This window comes from Myodes glareolus, chromosome 1, assembly GCF_982192425.1.
Source record: "Myodes glareolus chromosome 1, mMyoGla1.1, whole genome shotgun sequence".
In the NCBI taxonomy this organism is placed as follows: Eukaryota; Metazoa; Chordata; class Mammalia; order Rodentia; family Cricetidae; genus Myodes; species Myodes glareolus.
Window position 1 is genome coordinate 110738692 of NC_142026.1, and position 23869 is coordinate 110762560.

Sequence of the window (23869 nt, forward strand, 5' to 3'; positions counted from 1 at the left end):
GCTGTCTTCCTCTACCGAGCAGGGAGGCAGGAAATGTTTTCTCCTTCTGAAGTGAGCAATGCAAGGGGCCTGTGAGGAACGCGCACAGGGCGACATGCTATCAGCTCCCGCCAGCTGTTCGCCGTGATCTTTCTCATTTTTCATGGGGACATCAAGTTCTTTGGGATGCTACCTCTGATTTTACATGTAAGACCAAACAAACACTTCCCGTTGGCCTTCAGAGGGCAACTTCACTGAAGGCTGAGCTTTTATTTTTCCTTCAGAAGAGGCAGAAACAAGATTGGAAGGAGTGCTTCCATTCATCAGATTTTCCCAGAGACAGCTGATAAGGCTCTAAAAACAAACAAAAAACAATTTTTTTTAAAAAAAACAACAACTTTATTTTTAAATCCTGAAAACAGTGAAGCCTGTCCAAATAACTTTCCCATCTTGCCCTGCTGCTGTTTCTTTTTCTTAAATGAACGTCAGTGGTCTCGGACCCCAAACAAGGTCATCCGAGAACAATAGCATTTTAGTCACTGACATTCTTGAGGTCCTGTTTAGAAGGGTTTGATTGGAGTTGCCGTCGTGTGACCTGAGTCACTGCCCAGGATGCCAGGCCGGCTAAAGACTTGGCTCGCCCCCAGAGGGGCTGTTATTGTAGCGAGTCTCCAGGTTAAACAGGCATCTAGCTCTGGGCACGCCTGGGCTTTGTCTGGGATTTACTGCCTGAACAGAGACAGGCTCTGACCTTTAAATAGTGATGAGCTTAGATTAAATTGGGGCCGAATTTGCCAGAGACCACCCTGGAGAACGGCACGAAGATTTAAAGGGAAGACAATGAGGCTGCAGGAAGACAGACTTAGGCTGAAGTCTCATTTCCTCCAAACATTGTGGGGATCATCTAAGACACTTAAGTTCTTTGAGGCTTAGGTTTCTTGTGTATTGAATGTAATAACTGGTGTTATTCTGAAGATGAAAAGAGCTAAGACATATTATGTACTTGGCCCTGGATGGCACCGGACAGGCACATTTCCTTTCTCACCACCTTTGCTTGGAAACTGATCAGTAAATCCTCTAGCTAAGCCACACAAAAATATTTTTGACCTGTCTGAAAGAAATGCGATGCCACTGATATTTTTCATACACATTATTTAAAAATAACAGCTAAAAGTCATATTATATGCCCCTTAGAAAAATGAGTTAATACTCTCCTGCTGTTCTGGTGTTACAGGGAACCCTTCTGTAGAGAAACAAGCAGGAAGCACACTTGAGGAAGTTAGAGGCAAGAGTTTATACTTTCGCCATAAGCCAGGTCATGTAGCAGTAGGTTTGGTCACCATGTGCTAACTGTGAGCAAGGTTTTTTTCTTCCAAAAAAAAACATTTAGAAGCAGTCCTCGATTTCTTATAGCTGTGCGTTTGATCTGTTGGGGCTCAGATAGAAACCTGCCTGGAGACAGAGTCATTATACATAAACCTTGTGTAGTGTGCTTGTGAAAAGAACTGTGCTATGTAAAACTATGGACAGCAAGACTGAGGACCAAAGGAAAATAGAAGTTCATGAGAAAATGCAATTAGAACAGTGTGCACATTGGTTATTAAAGCATGACGGTTCATGGAAGGTCCACCATGAAAACAAGCTAAATATATCGGTGATAAAGTTCTTTTATCATAGGTAATCAGTTCCTGATTGTCCTTAATAATTCTACAATCCTTTTGAAATGAATTCTTCATTAGTTGCATGCTTTACAGATTTTTAAAGTGTTTAGAATGCATTGATTGGGGATTTAACGATTCACTGCACTTATTTATTTATTTCTCTAAGCATTATTATATCTTTGGGAACCATTTTGACTGCTTCTAGTTTTCCTCTCAGACCTTGAGAAGGTGGAGTTTCCACAGGTCTTCTTATATTCCTCACACCCCTGCCCGACAGGCAGTATTGACAGCGATTGCTCTTTATATGCTCTTTTCTTTTGTCTTCCTCCCCTCCGTTCTTCTTTCTCTTTTTCTATTTTAGTTTCTCGAGACAGGGTTTCTCTGAATAAGTACCATGGCTTTCCTAGTACTTAAACATGTAGACAAGACTGGTCTTGAACTCATGGAGATCCACCTGCATCTGCCTCTTGAGAACTGGTAATAAAGGCATGTGCCACCACTGTCCAGTATATGATCTTTTTTTGAAGGTGACTAAATTATACAAACCGTACATCAAGTTGTTGCATGAAAATAAAGGCATAAAGCTGTGTGTTTTGCTGTGATTTAAAGCCCACACTGCAAGTCAAATCTTGGAAGCAGGCATACGATGCACCTGTGAATGAATGAAACGCGGCTTCATGTTTGATAACTATTCACCAGAAGTTACCTCATTGGCTGAGCAAACACGCCGGAGAAATGGTCTATGGAAGTGCAGGGACCAGGAGCAGAATGTGCGGAAGCTGTAGAGAATACAGAGGTCCCCAAGGGAAGTCCCTCGCGGTGTCTGGAGAGTGGCGACAGGTGGAATGAATGACGAAGACATATCTAAAAATGATGGCAGAGGTACCTGTCATCACCGTCACCATCTCTCTTTTTTTTCCCTCAGAACTGACCTTCTTTAGAAACAGAAATTCATGTTACTGTTCTTGTCACAGCGATTCCAGTGGGAAAACACTGGACAGAACCTAGTTAGCTGCTGTGACAGGGGCTGTAGACTTCCTTTTCAAATCCCGTCAGTCAGCACGAGTCTATATGTAGTGAAGGAGAGGCCCGCAGAGTGTGCAGCGAAGTCATTCGTTGTTGTGCGTGAGATGTAAGATTTACGGTCATGTTCTTGCACTGTCCTGTTCCTGTCTGAGCTACTGTGCCCTCTGATAAAATCAGTTCCTTATCCACTGAAAACCAAAGTGCAGCAAAATAGAAATGAGACCAAAAGGGCCGTGAGGGTTTTGAGACAATGATTACCTCAGGCTTGCTTTTGAGAGCCGGGGTCAGAGATCAAGACACAAGTTCTGGAACTGTCAGATCTGGACGAGGTCTTGGAGGAAGGGTATAGTTTATGAGAAGGTTGATTTTACATGGGAAATGGAATGGTTGAAGCACTGAATTAGACCACATGTTCAAATTCCACAAGGGGCCTCGTCAAGGGTCATACTGCTAAGATGGAGGCAGCAGGTGAGTAGCAGCTGCTGTCATGCTTAGGGATTTTACAGAATTCAGAAGGGACATTAGGTTAGATCACATTTAATTGAAAGGTCTTCAGTAATAGGCATGTGAGCCATGGAAGACTGTGAAAAGAATACTGTAAAAATTAATAAAAATATCAGTAGCCTGACTCAAATCTCTCTTAAGTTTAAAACTCTAGCTTTGTAAACTATTGTTTTCCATGTTGGTTAGTTCAACTTTAGAAGTAGTTTTTTGAATGTTTTCTAATTTAAGATATTTTATCTTACATTTTACTAATATTATTTAAACCATATAAATATGTTTTACACTTGGCAGGGAGAGGCAGGCAAACTCTATGAGTTTGAGGTCAGCCTGGTCTGCAAGAGCTAGTTTCAAGACAGGCTCCAAAACTACAGACAAACCCTGTCTTAAAAAAACAAAACAAAACAAAGAAACAAAGGCAACCCCCCAAAACTACAACAATGACAAAAACAACAACAAAAATAACAAACAAATAAACAAAAACAAAGTTAGGAACACCAAGTCTGAGTAAGTGTATGTAGAATTTTGAGGATTTTTCATTTTTGTATAGTTCTGCATTCATAATAGGAATAGAAACCTGGGTAAATTATAGAGGAATAAACAGTACCCACTGCTGTCTTCAAGGTTCAACGTTCATCACACTTGTCTTAGGGTGTCTATTGCTGCAATGAAACACCAAAAAGCAACTTGGGGAGGAAAGGCTTTATTGGGCTATCACTTCCACATTATAGTCTGTCACTGAAGAAAGCCAGGACAGGAAATCACACAGGGCAGAAACCTGGAGGCAGGGACTGATGCAGTGGCCATGGCAGGGTTCTTCCTACTGACTATCTCAGTCTGCTTCCTTATAGAACCCAGGACCACCAGTCCAGAGATGGCCCCGCCCACAATGGGCTGCTGCCCCATCAATCACTAATTAAGAAAATGCCCCATGGCAGGATCTTATGGAGGCATTTTCTCAGGTGAGCGTCCCTGCTTTCAGATAACTCTAGCTTGTGTCAAGTCGACATAAGATACTGAGTTCATGGCTACCTTAGCGGCTGCTCAGTCATTTGACTGTTTTCCCAGCTCCATAATTTACAGTCCATGTGGACCTGTCTATTTCAGACTCATGTTTCTTTTTGCCTTGTGTTATTTTCATGTAGAGCTTTCCTTATGTACTAAGACATTTTTTTATTTAAGCACCAAAACACATAAAGTTGGGGGAAAACCATTTTTATAGTTCTTTTCCACGAAGCCTATATTTGGTAAAATATGAGATTGATGAAGTTATTTCAGCACCCATGAAGCCTTGATGGAGACTTGGAAAGAGAACTAAACTCTAATCCTGCTTTATTTACATTGACCAATTTTCATAGGAGCCATAATTAACATCATTAGAAAGTATGCATCGTCCTTCAATCAGATTATTAAATTATTATTAGATTCAAAGTGAGTATTACATTCTCTTCTTCATGGGTGATCTGGATTTGTCTCTGCCCTCTAGACACGATTCTTGGCACTTAAGAGAATAGTCTATAACGTACCCTGTAGCAGAGTGCCACCATCCACCAAAATTTTATTACCACTTAATACACTGAATTTTATTATGACCAAAATAAGTAGATGTTAAGATTATATGTTTAAATTTTAGTTTCATGTTGAAGAGGAGAAAGTATAAAAAAACAAGTATCTTTATCGGTTGATTAATTGCTGTTGAAGTCTTTAGAATCATGGGTCCCCTACATGGGTTCTCGTCTTAGGGCTCCTCTCCACACATGAATATCTTGAAGTCCTTTAGTAGCTAAAGGATAAAAAGATTTGGGAATGAGATTGAACAGATAAGATATTTAAGTCCTAGAGTCTGTTATATCTTTTTAATCTTCTCCCTCAGGACTGCTTTTTAAAAATTGAATATTTTAAAAATACATTTTTAATGTCATGTGTGTGAGTGTTTGCCTGTCTGTGTATTTTTGCATGTGTCTGGTGCCTATGAAGGTCAGAAAAGAGATCCGATTCTTTGGAACTGGAGTTGTGGATTGCCGTGAGACACTTTGTGGGTGCTTGAAACTGAAATTGCGTCCTCTGCAAGAGTGATAAGAGCTCTTAAACATGGAGCTGTCTTTCCAGGCCCAAAAACTGAATAATTTTTTTTACCTTATGCTTGGTGCCAAGATGATCTGAATTACATACCATGAAGGGTGAATTAGTAGAAGCCTTCTCGTGGCAAAGCCGATTGCTAGTAACTGTTAGTAACAAGAGAGTGAATCTGAAAGCTGATTGATTTATTTTATGACTTTTAAGAGAGATGATTTTATTTCTTAATGTTGTTTAAAATTATTTGTGTTTGACAATTTATCAAATAGCATCAGTTATTAATGAAATCAGAAGGACGATTAGGACTACACATACATACATACAACACACACACACACATATGAAGGAATATATATTTGAAGACATAACTCTATCTTCTTTTAAGAATTCTAGAAATAATTTAATAAAGATTAGCAATGTATGTTATATTAAGTTATGTATTATAAAAGAGAATTCAACACTGTCATTTCTGTCCACTAGCAGAGACAGAGGTTTGGGAGGTAGCTAGGGATGATGTCTTATTGTATTTCTTAACACAGCTTTAAGCAAACCCACATTGATTTCTTAAAAATGATATTGTGAGCAAGTTTGGACACTTAGAACAAATGTTTTGTATTATCCCAAACGTTAATCATATTAAAATGGACTTTTCTACACTGCTAAGAAATTGAACGATGTTTAAGGGTTTACTGTGCTTTAGGCACAAAATGTATAATCGTAAACACAAGAAGGTATGCATGATGACTGAATATCCAGTTGGTATCACTCTGACTTTCCACATGAACAATAATGATATACTGCCCAAGCCCTAATGACTGAATTGCTGATGAGCTGTAGACAGGTTTGAAAACAATACTCAAAATAAAGGAATTGTAATGAAATCAGTAAAAAAGAGAGGGGGTGGGGGCACAGAACAGTAATAAGAATAAACAGATGATGCAGAAGTTGACATAAACACAGGAAGTCACCATGAGAGGCCTCATGTAGGAAATATGAAACCTAAATGCAATGGGGGAAATCTCCTGAAAAATAAAACCGAAAACCTAACCTGAGGTTGACTCAAGAAGACAGACAACACGTGAACATTCCTGAGACTATTAAATATAACCAGCAAACACTGCTAATGGAGCAACTTGAAGTGGTCTTGTGATATTGCTAGAAACAGTGTTGAACTAAGGAAAAGATGAGAGATGGTCCTCTCGGAGCATGGGTACAGCGGTGCTAGACGCATTGAGGTAAAGAAAGGGAGCTAGGCCTGCTGTCTCTGCAAGATATTTGTCTGGGGCAAGACTCTGGGACCTTAACCACTGTGACTTAGCCACTTCCATCATAATGAAATTAATATTAATTTGCAAAGTAGTGGCTACAATACTGGCAGGGGTCGCCTGATCCAAAAATCTAATAATCTTAATCTAGTGTTTTAAGGCAGACATTGTTTTAATATGCAGATGACTCAAAATATTATACAAATTCTGGGTTTGACAATTCCCAAACCTGTTTTCTTTATCTCGAATTTTGAATGACTTGAGATTTTTAAGAGAGATTTATTCAGCCCAATTTTAATTGTATTACATATCACTTTTTAAAAGTATGCTTAGTTTTCCTGTGTAAAATATTTGAAACATATTTAAAGACATTGAAAAACTTTTTAACAATTGAGACTAAGAGGAATCAGAATGCTACAGGATAATTCTGACTTAAGATAGAAACTCTAGCAGTCTTCAGTGGAAAGTTTTATAATCATACATCTTAATCCTTGGAAAATAAGAAAAAATAATTTGTTTTATTTCCAGCGACATTTTTGTAGTTACATGTATATGTAATTAAGATAATGCTAGTTGTAAACATAGACCAGGCAAAGCTCAGATCATTAGCAACAGAACGAAAACATGAGGACCTCACAGGTTCAAACAGCCCTGACCCGGCGGCTGTGTACTTGACTTCACAGCTGTTTGTACTTTTAATAAATCTTGCTATCTTTGCAATGCACGTTTTTAGCCTGTTGTTGCATTGTGCGTATCTATGGTTATTCACGATGAAGAGGGAACAGTTTATGAATGTTTATTCCCGGCATCTAAGCAACTTCACTGGAACTATTTTTTCCCCATTCTCTCTTAGCTCGGATGTCAGCAAGGTTGTCTGTATTGGAAGGCAGGGAAGCGCAGAGTGGGCATCCATATAGTCTAGAAACACTACACACTCCTTCACAGCTACCTGTTAGGCTCATGGAGTGGATTTTTACATTCTATCAAGATAGAGCAACTAAGACTGTAAGAATGTATGGTTGTAGGCTTTATTAGGTGGTTTCTAGTCTAATGAACTTGACCTTTCCTTTGGCCATTTATTTGTCTTCCCAGACCTTGTCATAATTTTATAACATCTAGAAGTTTTCCCGGGCGGTGGTGACACACGCCTTTAATCCAAGCATTCTGGAAGCAGAGGCAGGTGGGTCTTTATGAGTTCGAGGCCAGCCTGCTCTGCAGGGGAGCACAGCTAAGGTTACATAGAGAAACCCTGTCTCAAAAGAAATCAAAAATCAAGTTTCCCCAAACTCTACCACATTAATAGAAACAATTGATATTATTGGAAATTTTCAGTTATGATTTCTGCCTCCTTATCTGATTCATCTTTCTCATTTTTTAGTGCTAAGAATAAATCAGTTCCCAAAGTATCGCACAATGGTGTTTTGAGAAATGGTAAATAAGAAATGTCCCGCATGATCTCAGGCATTTGGACACTTTGTGGGTGGCACTATTTAGGGAAGTCTAGGCAATGTGGCCTTGATGGAGAAAGTTGTAGTAAGGAGGAGGCAGCTTGTTGGTTCCTGGCTGCTTAGCCCCGAAATAACCAAACAGATGCTGTATTAACTAAACAATTCCTTGGACCATTAGCTCTAGCTTCTTACATCTGAATTTAACCCATTTCTAGTAATCTGCATATTGCTGCATGGTTGTGGCTTACTGGATGAAGTTCCATCCGGCTCCAGCAGGGCTACATGGCTTCTCTCTAACTCTGCCTTTCTTTCTCCCAGCATTCAGCTTAGTTTCCCCTCCCCACCCCCAGCTCTGTTCCCCTGTAGCTCTGCTATAGGCCCAAAGCAGTTCCCAATGATATCACAGCATACAGAGGGGAATCCCACATCAGAAAGTGCTTTCTTTTGGCCAGCCTCTGAGGTTTCACAAAGCTTCGCACCATTCCCAGTGCTGTCTCTCTCCATTTAACCTTATGGTTAGGATGTGAACTCTTTTTTTTTTTCCAAAGTTTATTAAAATATAAAAGTTTCCATTTTCGCCCCTCCTCCCAACACCCTCCCACTCCCCCCACTCCCTCTCCTCTTCCCTCTCCATCCCTAAGAGCAGTCAGGGTTTCCTGCCCTGTGGGTAGTTCAAGTTCCTCCCCGCTCCCTCCAGGACCAGGAAGGTGAGTATCCAATCAGACTGGATCCCCAAAAATCCAGAATATGCAGAGGCTACAAGTCCCAGAGTCATTGTCAATGGCTTTTTAGAAAGACTTCGGGCCAGCCACATTCAGAGAATCCAGCCTCCTCCAGAGAATCTGGTTGGATCAAGCGCTCCTTCAGTCCCAGTCAACTGGCTTTGGTGAACTCTCATTAGATCAGTCACCTTGTGTCAGTGGGTGATCGCTCCCCTTGCGGTTCTGATTTGCTTTTTCATGTTCTTCCTCCTTCTGCTCCTCCTTTGGACCTTGGGGGGCTCAGTCCGGTGCTCCAATGTGGGTCTCCGTGTGCATCGCCATCCATCGCCGGATGAAGGTTCCCTGATCTTGCCCTCCCTGCTCACGTTCTTCTTCCTTCTGCTTCTCGGTTGGACCTAGGGAGTTAAGTCCAGTGTTCCAACGTGGGACCCCATCTCTATCTCCATCTATTGCCAGTTGAAGGATCTGGAACTCTTGTCTATTTCCAATCTTCAGGAGGAAAACTACCTAAATTTTACTGAGTGAGGTAACCCAGACCCAAAAAGAGGAATATGGTATGTACTCACTCATAAGTGGATTCTAGCCATAGTTAAAAGTCTTTGGGTCTATAATTAGTGATCCTAGAGAAGCTAGATAAGAAGGTGAACCTGAAGAAAATTTATATAGTTATCCTCCTTGATAATAGAACTAGGCAAGATTGCCAAGCAAAGTCGGGTGCATGGGGGGTGGGGGGTGGAAGTAAGGGAAGATGGTTAGGGTGAGGGGAGAGGGCGAGAATTGGGGATGGCTTGGGGGAATGGGAGGGGGGAGGGAGGAAGGATGGTTATAGGAGAAGGGAAGTTTATATCGCAACTAAGAGAGCCATTCTAGGGTTTGCAAGAGACTTGATTCTTGAGGGGTTCCCAGTAAAAATTAAATAAAAAAATAAATAAATAAATAAAAAGAAAAATAAAAAAAAAGAAAAAGAAAACGCTTTACTGAGTCAGGTAAGCCAGACCCAAAAAGAGGAATAAGGTATGTATTCACTCATAAGTGGATTCTAGCCATAATTAAAGGTCTTTGAGCCTATTATTCGTGATCCTAGAGAAGCTAAATAAGAAGGTGAACCTGAAGAAAATTCAGGATGTGAACTCTTAATTCGCTGCTTGACTGAACAGATATCTCAGAGGTTGAGTTCCTGGAGTCCAGCAAAAGGGAGGGAGGAGGGATATGAGCAAGATGGGTCAAGATCATGATGAGTCAGCCCACAGAGGCAGCTGACATAAACTAATGGGAGCTCATGGACTCTGGACTGACAGCTGGAAGCCTGCATGGGATACAACTAAGCCCTCTGAATGTGGGTGACAGTTTTGTGACTTTTTATGGGGTCCCTGACAGTGGGACCAAGATTTTTCCCTGGTACATAAACTGACTTGGAGTCCTTTCCCTGTGGTGGGATACCATGCTCAGCCATGATTGGGGGAAGGGAAGGCTTGGTCTTGGCTCAACTTGGTATGCCAGGCTTTCTTAACTCCCCAGGGGAGGCCTTACCCTCTCTGAGGAGTGGATGGGGGTGGGAGAGCAAAATAACGGGAGGGTGAGGAGGGGAAGAAGGGGGAATCTGTGGTTGGTATGTAAAAGGAATTTCAAAAATTAAGAAAAAATGAACTTGTTGCTCTAGCAGCATGGTTGCCACCTGCTGCTATGATGTCACCATCATCATGGACTCTAAGCCTTTGGAACTGTACATACCAAACCTTTCTTCCCTGTGTGTCTCAGTCACAGTGGCTTGATCACAGCAGTAGATCACAAGGCAGGTAACTAATACATGCACTAAGACAGGACAGAGAAGTTGTCGCCCACACTGACTAATAATTTATCAGGAATTAGAATTTAACCGTCAAGTTTTGAATATTTTTTTCTTTCCACATTAAGTTTATCTCAATAGAAGGGCGGTGCTCATGAGGTCCTTGCTGTCTTGTGTGACTGTTGCATTTTGAGCTCACTCTCAGTCCTCAGCCTAAGATGATGATCAGTCCTGATCTGGGAGCGCTTTTCTCCGCATAGTCCTCTGTTTGCTTGAATAGCATCCTCAGATGCTTCTAGTAACACCTTTATCCCTCAATCTCGGCTTCTTGACATCCCACAGGTAGCTTTAAAGGTGAACCTAAACCTGTACTTTGAATATCGTTCTCCTGAGTTAAGACTAAGGTTTCCTACATGCGTCTCTGAAGTGGTAATTCTCCAGCCGTCTTCCTCTGCAGCTTGCTGGGAAGGATCCAGCATTGAGCGCAGGGATCTCCCCTGTATCTAGAACTTTGCAGGCCTGTCTTCAAGTAAAAACTCAGTTGCTTCCGCATCCCTGGAATCAGCCAATGTCCTCAGGGCAGTTTTCATTTTGTTCTTATTTCTCTCCCACTGAACTGTAATTCCTCTGTCTTCTCAGACACTGGCCAGCAATGCCTTCCCATTTGGAAAATATTTACTTAATATAACATATACACAGAGAAAGAATTCATTATGAGTACACAGCTCAGCAAATCACCACACATTAAACATGTGCATATTACTTCTGATTAAATCATCCTCAAGAACATTGTCAGCCCTGTGATTTTCTCCTATTTCCCAAACAGCATTTCCTGATCCAGTCTTTCACTCAACTGACTATTATCCTTCTGGACTAGTCTTGCTTGCTTTTGCATTTTAAACAAATAGAATGATTATTCTTATTATTGTTCATTTCCTCTAGTAGACAGCATTTTAATCTTGCATGAAATTCACTCAGTGGGTCAACCATGTGCTGTGTGGGCATGAGGATTGTTTTCAGTGTCTGTTTCTTTTTAAGACCTGTACTAATCCTATTGTTTTCGCTTTCCCTGTTCACATACCCATGCATTTTTATGCCCCCACCCCTACCAGCAGGGGTACCCAGTGTTCTTAGAGATTCCATGTTCTGTATCAGGCGTCATCCCCCCACCCCTTCTGACTTCCTTAGCTGTCTCCTACATCCCAGGTATGTTCTAAATTGGTTATCATTATTTGGGGTTTACAGCTTCTAAAATTCTTATTAAGTCATCTGACAAATGTTTTGTATCAAGATTGTAAGATTTAACAAATAAAATTATCTAACAGTAATACCGGTTAAATTTAAGTTTCAGATACACAATGGCATTTTAGAGAGCACCCTAACAGTATCTTCTATCAGGAACCAATTACACATAGTAAAGAATGTACATATTCTGATACATGTGATGGAAAAGAACTAATGTGCCAATGGGAAGAAGGGATGTGCAGAGTAAGGTTTCACTTTAGATATGTTAAAAGGGTTGTCAAGGCAGAAATGAAATTATAGCACTTGTGTTGTATAATTTTGGAGGTAAGATGTAATCAAGATGCAGGAAGTTGACTAACACCCACACAGGGATGCAGTCAGTGGCCTAAAGAGACCTGCAGGGACAGGCGGGCAAGATAAAACCAGGATGAAAAGAGGGGTCCAGACGTGATTCTCTACTGTGGACCATTGTAAAAGTGAGGCTTTTCTGAGTAAGAACAATGAAGAACGTGAACTCGACTAACAATTTGGGAATGGATAGTGTTAAAAGATGCAAGGCGGTGGCTGAGCTTGGGTTGAGTGTGACCACAGAAGAGACTGTGCTGCTGTCTAGGCAGTTGGTGGCGGTGGTGGTGGCTGGAGGTAGCTTTGGGTGGGTGAAGAATGACTACATTTTGTATAACATATCTATGTCTGCAACTACATGTATTTACATATATGTGCATGAATACAAATTAATGTGTGTACATAGGCTAACAAGATTTCCTGATGGAGTAGTCATAAATATTTAGTAGAGTCATGGATTGTGCTAAGGCTTTTAAAAAAAATCTGAATTATTGCAGTCTACAGCATTTTCTCACTTATTTTGACCTAAAAAATTCTATGGTTCTTTGCTATTATATTCCTTCGATGATAGAATGGGGGGGGCTTCCAATTCTTGAAGAACAAATAACTGAAACTCTGTGTTCATATCAACATGTTTGCCAAAAGATCATGTAGTTTTGTGATAAATTAATTTTACTTATAGAAATAAAATTTACTTTTTTGAATAATATAATATAGTTAATTAGAAGAGAAAAATGTCTTTAGAATGTCACTGTGATGCAGCACCTTATTCATACCAAGTGATGGAAAACAAAAGCTCACTTCAAGGCACTGTGGCTCATATCCATGTACCACATGTGACTGAATTAGAATTTCCTTCTTTTATTTGGTTTCCATAGAGAGAGATTATTTTTTTATCCCATGGCACTGCCAACATGATGTGCATGAATTAACTTCTCTGTAATTAAACTAGTCCATTTTTGTATTTCGGAATGACTGATGAAAAGTATCCAGGAATGTTTACACGGCCAAAGAAAGATACTGCACACCTGCACAGTTCCACCAGGAATTGGGTAACAGCATCCAAATTGTAGCCGATACTCAAAGCTTTTCATTGCAGAATATTAGAAGGATTGATTAAAAGTATTAGCTTGTAAACAGTATTTTTTTGGAGTTTTATTCTACTATGATGTTTTTGCCTAATTATTGCCACCCTGCATCCTATTTGCAGTAAGAATATTACATATGAACTGGATTTATTTCTTTTATCTATTCCTCATATCTCCCCATACTATCTGAGTTCCCAAATGATCACTTAAGATATTAAAAAAGGAATAAACATTTAAAAACTGCATTCCTTAAAATGATATACAAATGCATAGTAAGTTTAATAAGAGAAACTTGAACAACCTAAGACATTGATTAACAATGAGTAATTGTCTTGGGGAGTATCTCCTTTTTATCGCAACATGCCCAATTTTGTCTTAGTTAGGTCAAGTCGGTGACTTTGTGCAATGTTTTCAGTCCTATGCTAAATAATTTTGATAGATGGAAACTTAGGCCTTTCTAGGCATAGGGAGTTCTTACTATATTGTCTCTTTCAAGAGTCACATATGCAATGCTGTATCCTCTCAGTCCAGGTGAGAACCGGAGTACATAGTGGTGGGTTCCAGCCTAAAAGGCCTTTACTCTAAGAGAGGATAGACCGGTGTTTGAACCCAAGTGGTCCTTATTGAGCTTTCCAACTGTTTTATGCTGTTCATAATCTGTAAAGAATCTTTAAAACACTTTAGGAAAAAGACAGTGCACAAGTGAGTACAACCGGATACAATGAGGTTGATGTCTGCCACACGATGTGTTTGGCCCCACTTGGTTGGCTCTGTCTGCCCACAGTGCACAGCTCTGAGCAGTCCCTTTACATGTGTGCAGTGTTCTTCAGTGCTTAACAGTATTTGCATTTCTCTTCAGAGCCCTCGGCTTCCACGTTCATGGCTTTGCTCTCCAACCTTGCCCTTGTTTTGTAAACAGAAGATTATTTGATAGCCCATTTTCTCTTATGGTTGGTGCTTCCACTTTAAGTCAGAGAGAATGAATTTTAATTCTACTCAGTTGTCTGAGCAATTATCTTTACTCGGACACTTCATTAAATCTCTAATGGAAGAATTTAATGTCATCAAAATGTCATTGTTTAGTAACTATGCTTTAAGGTAGAGTGAAGGCAGGAGACCCTTAAGATAGCTTTGCATATTCTTAAGTTGCTTCATCTAATGAATGGGGAATGGAGACACACACACACAAACACATAGACCTATCCAGAGAACACAGACAGACAGGCACACACACTCAAAGGTGGGGAGAGAGGGAGGATGGAAGGGGGAGAAAGAGAGACAGACAAATAAGTACACAGCAGGGTGACGGAGGAGACAGAAGGGGAAGGGAAAAAGACAGAAAGATACAGAGGGAGGGAGGGATGGAAGAAGAAAGGGAGAGAAAGAAAGAGAGAGAGAGAGAGAGCTCAATGGAGGATCACTGCTTAGTTTCTTTGCATATTTTAAATCAGTTTCACAACAATCCATTATTTGTTGCAGTAACTGTTCTTCCATTCCGGGAATTTCTGGAAAAGCCTGTATTCCCTTATTAGTATGCTGTTCCAAGATGGCAACAGGTTGGTGTGTTTGTTCTGTCCTAACAATCTGTCCATTCTCACAGCCTGGACAGAAGCTTCCTGATCAAGTAAGTTGGACCACCTGCACTGCCATCCAAAATGAGATCCAGATGAACATGGAGACACATTTGTAGAGACGCAGCTCTTGCCACATCCTGGAATATCAGTGCATCCTGTATCACCTTGACTTCTAATGAAGAGTTGCTGCAAACAAAGCCTCCTTTCTTAAGAGAGGCACTGCTTGCACTTCTGCCGCAGCCTGATTTTAAGCTCTGTTCATATGTTTGTCTACAACTGGCCACAAGAAGTCACAAACCATTTCTTCTCTCATGGTATTCTGAGTGTCCAGTAGAGTATTTGGCATAAAAAGAGTGCTCAGGAAACGCAGGAAGGCAAAGGAAGAAGTGCATTGTGTTGAGCCAATAACTGCAACCTCTACTGAAACATGTATACAATAATCATCCAATAGATTTTATGGCACACTTGACAATACCACAGTAATACAATATTAGTGGCATCATTTATGTTATCGGGCTCTGACACCAGATCAGGCAAAAACTGTACCATTTGTCTTTAGAATTAAGGCTCAAATTTCAATATTATTTTTAAGAATCCCACACAAAAAACTCAAAAAGTTTTTTTTTCTTATTCATTCTTTAATTTGATTCAAGAAACCACAGTGGCCTTCGTTATGTCTCATGTGTGTTTACTGTTCATGAGACTGCTTGGCTGAATATAATTCCACTCTGGCCGATCTGTCCTTGTCTTACCCATCATGCAGCTTTTCTCCAGAGATCCAGTATCCCAGTCACCTTCTTGCATTGGTTGAAACTCATCTCAATCCTCTTTATCGGATCCCTCCCTTCTCCTTCCCAGTGACTCACAGTGAGCCCTCCATCCTTCTCTTCCCCCATCACACCGGCTCCCTGACAACTCTTACCTGTCTGCTTGTTATTTGTCTCAGGATTTTATGGGGAGGAAGCTAGCACACCATCACAACTTTATTTCATTTATTTCTCTGAGTCCATTAATTTCTTCCAAAACACAAACTTTCCCAGGGAAATGATCTTTTCAATGCTTTGAAATAGCAAATAAAATGCTAAGGATATGAAAAAGTACTCAGTGGTATGTCTCACATGCTCGCCAAACAGAGGTGAATGCTTAATGTTTTACCGACTCCTTTATTAATACTTTACACATCATTTCCTCTTATTTCGGGATTTCAAAAGTTAAATTCTTCTGTCAAAATTCCTTTATGACCTGTCAGCATCTTAAAACTATGTCTTTATTGAATGACGTTCAGAGCTGTCTGGAGGTTCCCTTTCTTTCCCATGTGGAACCATATTCTGCATTCTGTCCATATCGTCGATGGCTCTTCTGAAACAGTCTTTTGTAGCTTTCCTTTCTCAGCATGTGAAGACAAGTCTTTAGTTTGAGACCTTTCCAGTTCTCATATCTTGGGGCGACTTAAGTCCAATGAGACATATAAACAAGTGGTGTGCTGAAGATAATCTTCATCACTGAGACAGTTTGTTGTAATGTTCACAAGAACCAAGAGCTGCCGTGAGCCAAGAGCTCAGGAGACTTGGGAGTCTGAAGCAGCAATTTGCCAGGTGCAAGGGAGGATGTGAAATTACTGACACGGATTTTTTTTTCTTAAGTCTTAAATTATAGAAGAAAAGGAAATAGTACCTGGGAGGGTGGTTTTTAACTGATGCTAAGATCAAAGCTCATCATTTTCAAATATGAAGTAAGTTGAGCCGCTGGAATTACTCTAATTATAAGACAATTTTCTAATTTTTGACCACTTTTTATTGGCACATGTCTCTGTTTGCAGTTCTGTGACTGGAGAAGTCTGTATCTGTGGAGGAAAGTATATTTTCACAACTTCTGTTAGCTTGGTAGCATAGTTATTAGCACTGGGGCGCATCTGCTTAGCTACAATATAGTCCCGTGCTCACTGGCAACTGCTAGCATTCAGTGTAGTATTGAGACCCCATGTGCCCTTCTGATATGACATACCACACTTATCACCTCCCAGGAAGGTGCCATCTTGAGGATATTTAGCTCTTTGATTTAGAAATATAGAAAAGTCATTGTTTAAGTTTTGAGTGATCCGTGCCTATCTTTGACAAGAAAACCTGCATTTAAAATATTTCTGTATTTTTTTGAAGCATGATAAAAGGTAGCTTAAACTCCAAGTATGGTTCTGGGTCACTTCAAACTCCAACTTCAGGACTATGCTTTTCTTTTAATTCTTTGCAATTTGAGCTGTCTTTGTTCTTTTTTCAAAGAGAATGGGTTGGGATTATTTAATTTTAAATTCTCTTGATAGGTGCATGAGTTAGGATCATGAATGCCATGATACTTATATCTTTATCATAATTCTGTCCTAAGAGATGAGGTATAGTGCAGGGATATAGCATTTGTCTATTGAGAGCAAACCACTAGTTCAAATTCCAGCATTATGAAAAATAATTTCTGGTAGATAACATAGCTTGAATGACTGATAATTGATTGATTGATTGATTGATTGATTAACCAGGGAAAGGTGACAGGGTGAACTAATAAGCATCATAGGAAATGTCAACAGGTTGAAATAAATCAGTCTTGAATTCTTTGCTACTATGGTAAGATTAAAGATATATAGTTAGTCATGAGCATATTCTTCTTTAGGAACGAGAGCAGCTAAAAAGGCATTTTACCTACTGCTTTGGACATCTTCTGAACTTTAACAGAGCTGAGAATTAATATGACATTCTCATGAACAAGAAAGAGAAAGTTGCTTAGAAGATTCAGTTTAAAATAAATATATTTAGATACTCTAGGGACCTTAAATAAATGTAGTAGCTATGGTTTGATTGACACAGTCAGTGAGTAAACTGGTGAAAACACTTGGCACATTTTATAACTCCAGATCTGTACTCTGTTCCAATCATTTCTTATCTATAATTCAATAAAAATATCACTGGAATATTGTGATAACTCTTGCTCTTACTGCAAATATGGATCAGACTAGAATTCAAAGCTCTCCACCATATTGTCCCAAATCAGAGAGCATCTAATGACATTTCTGTAGATTTTTATCTCTCTCTCTCTCTCTCTCTCTCTCTCTCTCTCTCTCTCTCTCTCTCTCTGTGTACACTTGCCTGTAAATATGAGTATCAAGTCAGAAATTGATGTCGGATGTCTTCCTCAGTCACCCTCCACTTCCTATTTTGAGGCAGAACCCCTCTCTAAATGTGGAGCTTGCTATTTTGCCTAGACTGGCAGGTCAGTGAACTCTGCATCTACTTCTCCCCACCCTGGCCCCAGCAACCAGTGCTACCACATCTGGATTTTTAGACGGATGATGGAGACCTGAACTCAGGTCCTCATAGTTACATGACAGGCATTTTATCCATGGAACCACTTCCCTAGCCTTTAGATTGTCATCTCTCTATGTAGTTCGTTATGCTTTGAAGAATTCAGAATCATTAAAATTGTTAATTCAGAATTACACACAGCATCAAACATTCTAACTCCAACACTAGGACTTCAGTTAAATACATGAACGGGTGTCACAAAAAGCTGGAGGTCACAGTCACAAGGAATTGGATCAGTCATCAGAGATCTTAATGAAAAGCAAAGTATCACTACTTTAGTACTACCGGATCCCTGTAGAACAGTGATTGCCAACTTTCCTAATGTTATGACCCTTTAACACAATTCCTCATATTGTGATGACATCAAACCATAAAACTGTTTTCATTGCTACTTCATAACTGCAGTTTTGCTGCTCTTATGCAGGATATCAGATATTTACAGCTGAAGGGGGTTATGACCCACAGATTGAGAACCGATGCCTGATCAAGTAGGAAAGAGAAATATTTCTGGGTTCTGAAATCTAAATGTCAAAATCCCTTCTGTGTGTACTGACAGCTTATGGAAGCTGGGAAAATTTCCAGTTGCCGCCGTCTTTTATGTGCAAAGTTGTCTGGTTTCAATTTAAAGTAATGAATGTTATCATCATATAGACCACTTCTCACTTCTTCACTCCTTTGCATGAAAGAAGAAAAACAAGTTTACACTCTGAAAGTCTCTTGATTCTTTGGCCTCAGTACCGTGCCTTTTGTAATGACTTGGTTTGTGCTGTTGACGTCATGCACATCCTTCTCAATAGTTCTCTACGTGAGTGATATTTGCTGTTTGATACTGTAGCCAGACGGACAGATATGGTTAAAAAATCAAGTGTTTCTTTAAAGGCCGACTGAGGAAGAAAGGCATTGTTCAGCACATTTCTTTACTCCTTCCTGTCCCCCACCCACCATCTCTCTATCGTGTGAAACAGCATTCCTAAGGGTAAGAAACTCACAAGCTAAAAATGTAAGGCCTCCGTGTCTGGAAGATGATGTTGTCATGTAAAGTAAAATAACTCTTACCAGGCAGCGAAAGCCTTCCTGAGTATTCATTCCTGGGACTGTTTGCATTCTTTCCCAGTGAGCTACAGGGACAGACATCAGAACCTATTTATAACAGCCCGATGAGATATTCAACCTTTCAGCGCTGTAGGAAGAATCGAAGCTACAAGCGATTGGGTAGAATTTCTACGTGCCTCTTCCCAGCAAGCATCTGTTCCCTTTTGGGGCAGAGGTGACCCTGGGGCAAGCCTGGGAGAACCTCTCTCAGGAACAGCATGTGACATGGAACTGAACGCAGTGAGACAGAAACCATACATGGTGAAGTGAAAAAGACGGTCTTTCTTGAGCTGCTGGTGAACTCTGCAAGGGTTAGTTCAGTGCTCCAAGAGTAAACAGAGCTGTAAGCGTGCTGTGGGACAGCATGTATGTGTGTGAGGGACTCTGAATGTTCTCTAATGCTGTCTCTCAGCTGTTAACCACTGTGACTTCAGAAAATGTCACTGGGCATAATGGGGGTCTGAGCCCTGTGTGAGTGCAGATAGACTGCCCGGGTGGTACAAAGAACAAAGTGGGGGTGCACACATAACTTTGGGCTTGTTAACATGGCTGGGATCAGAATACAAAGGCGTACTGTAATTGCAGCACTCAGAAGTCTAAGACATGAGAATGCCTTGAGTTCAAAGCCAGCCTAGGCCTCAGAGCAGGACTCAGTGTCAACAGAACACCCCAAGATAGCAAAGTCCACAGCTTCAACTCTTCTTTTAGAGGAGAAAGGTCCATGACACAGCATGAAATGACCTTGTCTAATACCTTAGCCATTGATAATAACCTCAGAAGAGTTACCTTTGCTTCCTGTCTCTTCCTGGTCCAAGGGTAATTTCCATTGAGAAATGTTAATCAAAACAAAAGATGACAAATGAAATGTCTGCCTGGTGTTGGTGGAGTGGATCCAATCCATTGGTTCTTACATCTGTTGGATCCAGGTTTTCTGTAGCAACTAGAGAGGACTAGGGTCTAGATCGTTTAATGGCCCACTGGTAGATTGAAGAAAAGGCCAACTCAGCTTAAAAGAGAGATAGTGCTGCTTTGTAAACTAGACAAAGACATTGGTGTAGGCTAGATGATAGACAAGAGAAGCCTTTCCTTAAAAAAATTGTCTCCAATTATTTTTCCTAGTATTGAGATGTTTTCCTTAAATTTTGTAAGTATTTGATTCTGTGAGAATTGGCCTGGTTGGTATAGCCTGTCTTTACAAACCTAGAACTTGTCTTAGTAGCTGAAATTGAATATAAAAAATACTCATTTTTCTTTTTGTAAAAGTGTTAGCTTACACTGATGTGTTGAGCTCTCCTTTAGAAGAAGCTATTTCCCTGCACATTCTTTGAGTGACTACACACTGGTATGGAAGGTGTCACTCATCACTGACTGATCGTGGCTATACCAGGCCCAAGAGAAAGGGACTTTTTTAAAATTTAATCCTAGGAAAGCATCAGCTCTATAATAGTTTGCCACTGGATAAGTTTCAGCTGGTTATAAAGTTGAGGCCTCAGAGACTTCTCCCTATTTTCATTTTTCAGGTCATTGATACAACAAGCCTCTTCATACTGAAGAAAGAAAAAATCTCCATCAAACTTAGGATGCTTCTCAGTGCTCATGTTAGATTTTTAGAGTAGCTCAAGTGAAATAATACACATGAATATGCTTTGATGAACTTCCAAATATCAGAGAACTAGATATTACTTTAGAAAATTAAATAGGAATTTTGATCCAGGTGTGGTGATACATTCCTGTAATTCCAGCAACAGGGGTAGGGCACCGAGTTTCCAATCTAGCTTGGAATATCCAATGAGTACCATACTTGCTGCAGCTACACAGAAAGATCCTGTCAGAAGCAAGCAAAAAAGCAAATCATCAAGTTGAGGATACTCAAAAGGGTTAAAACTGAGAGTGTTCAAATGTGTAAGGGGGTAAATGTACTCTCTGAATGGCACATTGCATTATGTATTACATGATGTATTACATTACCCTGACATTGACTCCGCGATATGTATTGATTATCTCAAGGATCCTCCCTACTCTGTAAGAGTTGTAAATATTATTACTCACATATTTAAAAGTAAAAGAGTAATTCTTTAAAAGACATATACAAATCTAAAATACATATTTTTGATCATTTAATCATTATCTGAAATAACACTGATTTTTTTCATTGTGCCAACAAAACACTTAACATATGGCTTTATTTTCCAGTAGTCACACACTAAGCTTATTAAGCCTTCTCTCTCTCTCTCTCTCTCTCTCTCTCTCTCTCTCTCTCTCTCTCTCTCTCTCTGTGTGTGTGTGTGTGTGTGTGTGTGTGTGTGTGTGTTGTACTTGTGGGTACAGTTGTATGAATCTGTGAAGGTCAAAGAACAATTTCACATGCCATTCTTCAGACACCTTTTACCTCTAGTTTGAGGCAGTGTTTCTGATTCGCCTAAACTTTGCTAGATAGGCTAGACTGGCTGGCTAGAGAAATCCAGGGCTTGCCCCTTTCTGCCTTCCATCTCACCACCATCCCTGGGATGATAAGCACTGTACCATATCTGACTTTTTACACAGGTTCTGAGAATCTGAACTTAGGTCTTTAATCTTGAGTCAAGTGCTTTGCAGACTAAGCCATTCCCCCTACATTGGGACCTTTATTTGCAATGAAGATCTTGGAAGACTTAAATGATTCTATGTTTTTTATGAATAGAGCTATTAGCAACAGAGTTCCAGCTATTCATGTGAAAGACTATTATCTTTGGTGTTGGTCTGAGGGCCCAGAGTCAGGAATCTGATCTGCCCTGGCTGTAAAACTTATGGAGAAATTTTATTTCTGTACTGTATAGGTGAGATTGATTCTAGCTCTGAAATTTTGTGATTCTCCTAAAGAGCCTTCCTTTAAAGATCTAGCATTGTTTATTTAAAAGAAAAATATAATTCAAATCACAGGGAAATTGTGCTACATTGTGACTGATTATAGTAATGGGGGCACAACCCTGAAAATACTAAAAGAATTTTGATGGAATTCTTTCAATGGGTGAGTTATACACTGTGTGAATCAAACGAAAATTAAATGAAATTTACATGTATTCAAGAACTCTCAAATATTCAAAAATGTGTATTAACTCCTTTTTGCCCCTATGACTATAATGCCTTGTGATTTAAGTGAGGTAAGTTTCAGCTGGATCACAGTAGCAGAGGGCTTCAGCCCACTACAACTAGAAAAATCCAGAACAGTTCATTCTGAGGCAACAGCCCATGGAAGAGACTGTTCACATCAGAGAACACCAAAATCCATGGAGCAACACAGGCATTTGAGGCTGGCATGAGTCTCCAGATCCTGCTTTTACTGATAAAACTCCTGAAGTTTCCATAGTGTGGTCGTTTGAATGAGATGTTCCCCATAGTCTCTGCATTTGGATGCTGGGCTCCCAGTTAGTCGTACTGTTTGGGAAGGCTTGGTGGGTGTGGCCTTGTTGAAGGAAGTGTGTCACTGGAAGAGGGCTTTGAGGTTTTAAAAGCCACACATCATTCCCAGTTTATTCCCTCAGCTTTCAGCTTGAAGTTTCAAATATGAGATCTCTACTTGCTGCTCCAGTTGATATTCTTGCCTGCTGCTGCATGATCCCACTCTACTGGTGATGGACTCATCCCTCTGGAACCATGAATCCAAATAAATCAACCCTTCCATAAGTTGCATCACTTATGTGTTTTACAGCACCAGTGAAAAAAAGTGACTAATACACAGTGTCTTCTAATGTGGAATTTCCCTCTGTATGCTGATTACCATAAATGAATAAAGAAGCTGCCTTGGCCTTTTGATAGGGCAGAACTTAGGGAGGTGGGGAAAACTAAACAGTGCTGGGAGAAAGAAAGGCAGAGTCAGAGAGAGACCATGAATCCGCTGCCAGAGATAGACGTGCTGAAACTTTGCTGGTAGACCACAACCTCATGGTGATACACAGATTAATGGAGATGGCTTAAATTAATATATAAGAGTTAGCCAATAAGAAGTTAGAGCTAATGGGCCAAGTAGTGATTTAATTAATACTGTTTTCTGTGTGATTTTTCAGTTCTTGGCAGCCAGGATAAATAAGCTTCTCCTCCTACTTCTAAAACAGTGCCCCAGAATAGGGAACAAATACTTAATGCCTGTAGGGACATTTTAGGTTCAAACTATAACAATACATATAAACATCATTATATATATATATATATATATATATCAGAAGAAGCTAATGGGTAATAAAATGACTAAAATAAAATATTAGGATATTGGTTTTATATTTCTTAGAACATGAAGCACACTGAGCACCGCTAGGATGATATATGAAGATATGCATTAACCAGTCAAGGTGGCACACACTCAAAAGTCAGAAATCAGAGGCCAGAGGCCAGGGACTCCAAGGTTATCTTGAGTTGTTTGACTAGATCTCTTTTCCAGACCAGAGATTTTTCAAGGAAGTTCTGGTGGTGTGGGCTTGCAACCAGATTGTCTGAGTATCTTTCCATCACAGTTGACCCTTCAAGGAATCACTAGCATATGACTGAGAGCATGGGGCATAATCACTGGGTCTCACACTGCAGATGTTCTTGACAGTTTTCCTGACTCCACATTCTGTCACTTTCCTTCTTGCCATTTTCTCCCCCATTTTATGTAGACACTGAGTCTACAAGGACAATTCATCTCACTTTGAACCCTGAAACTCAAAACTGATAGAGGAGCCTAAATGTATACATACAG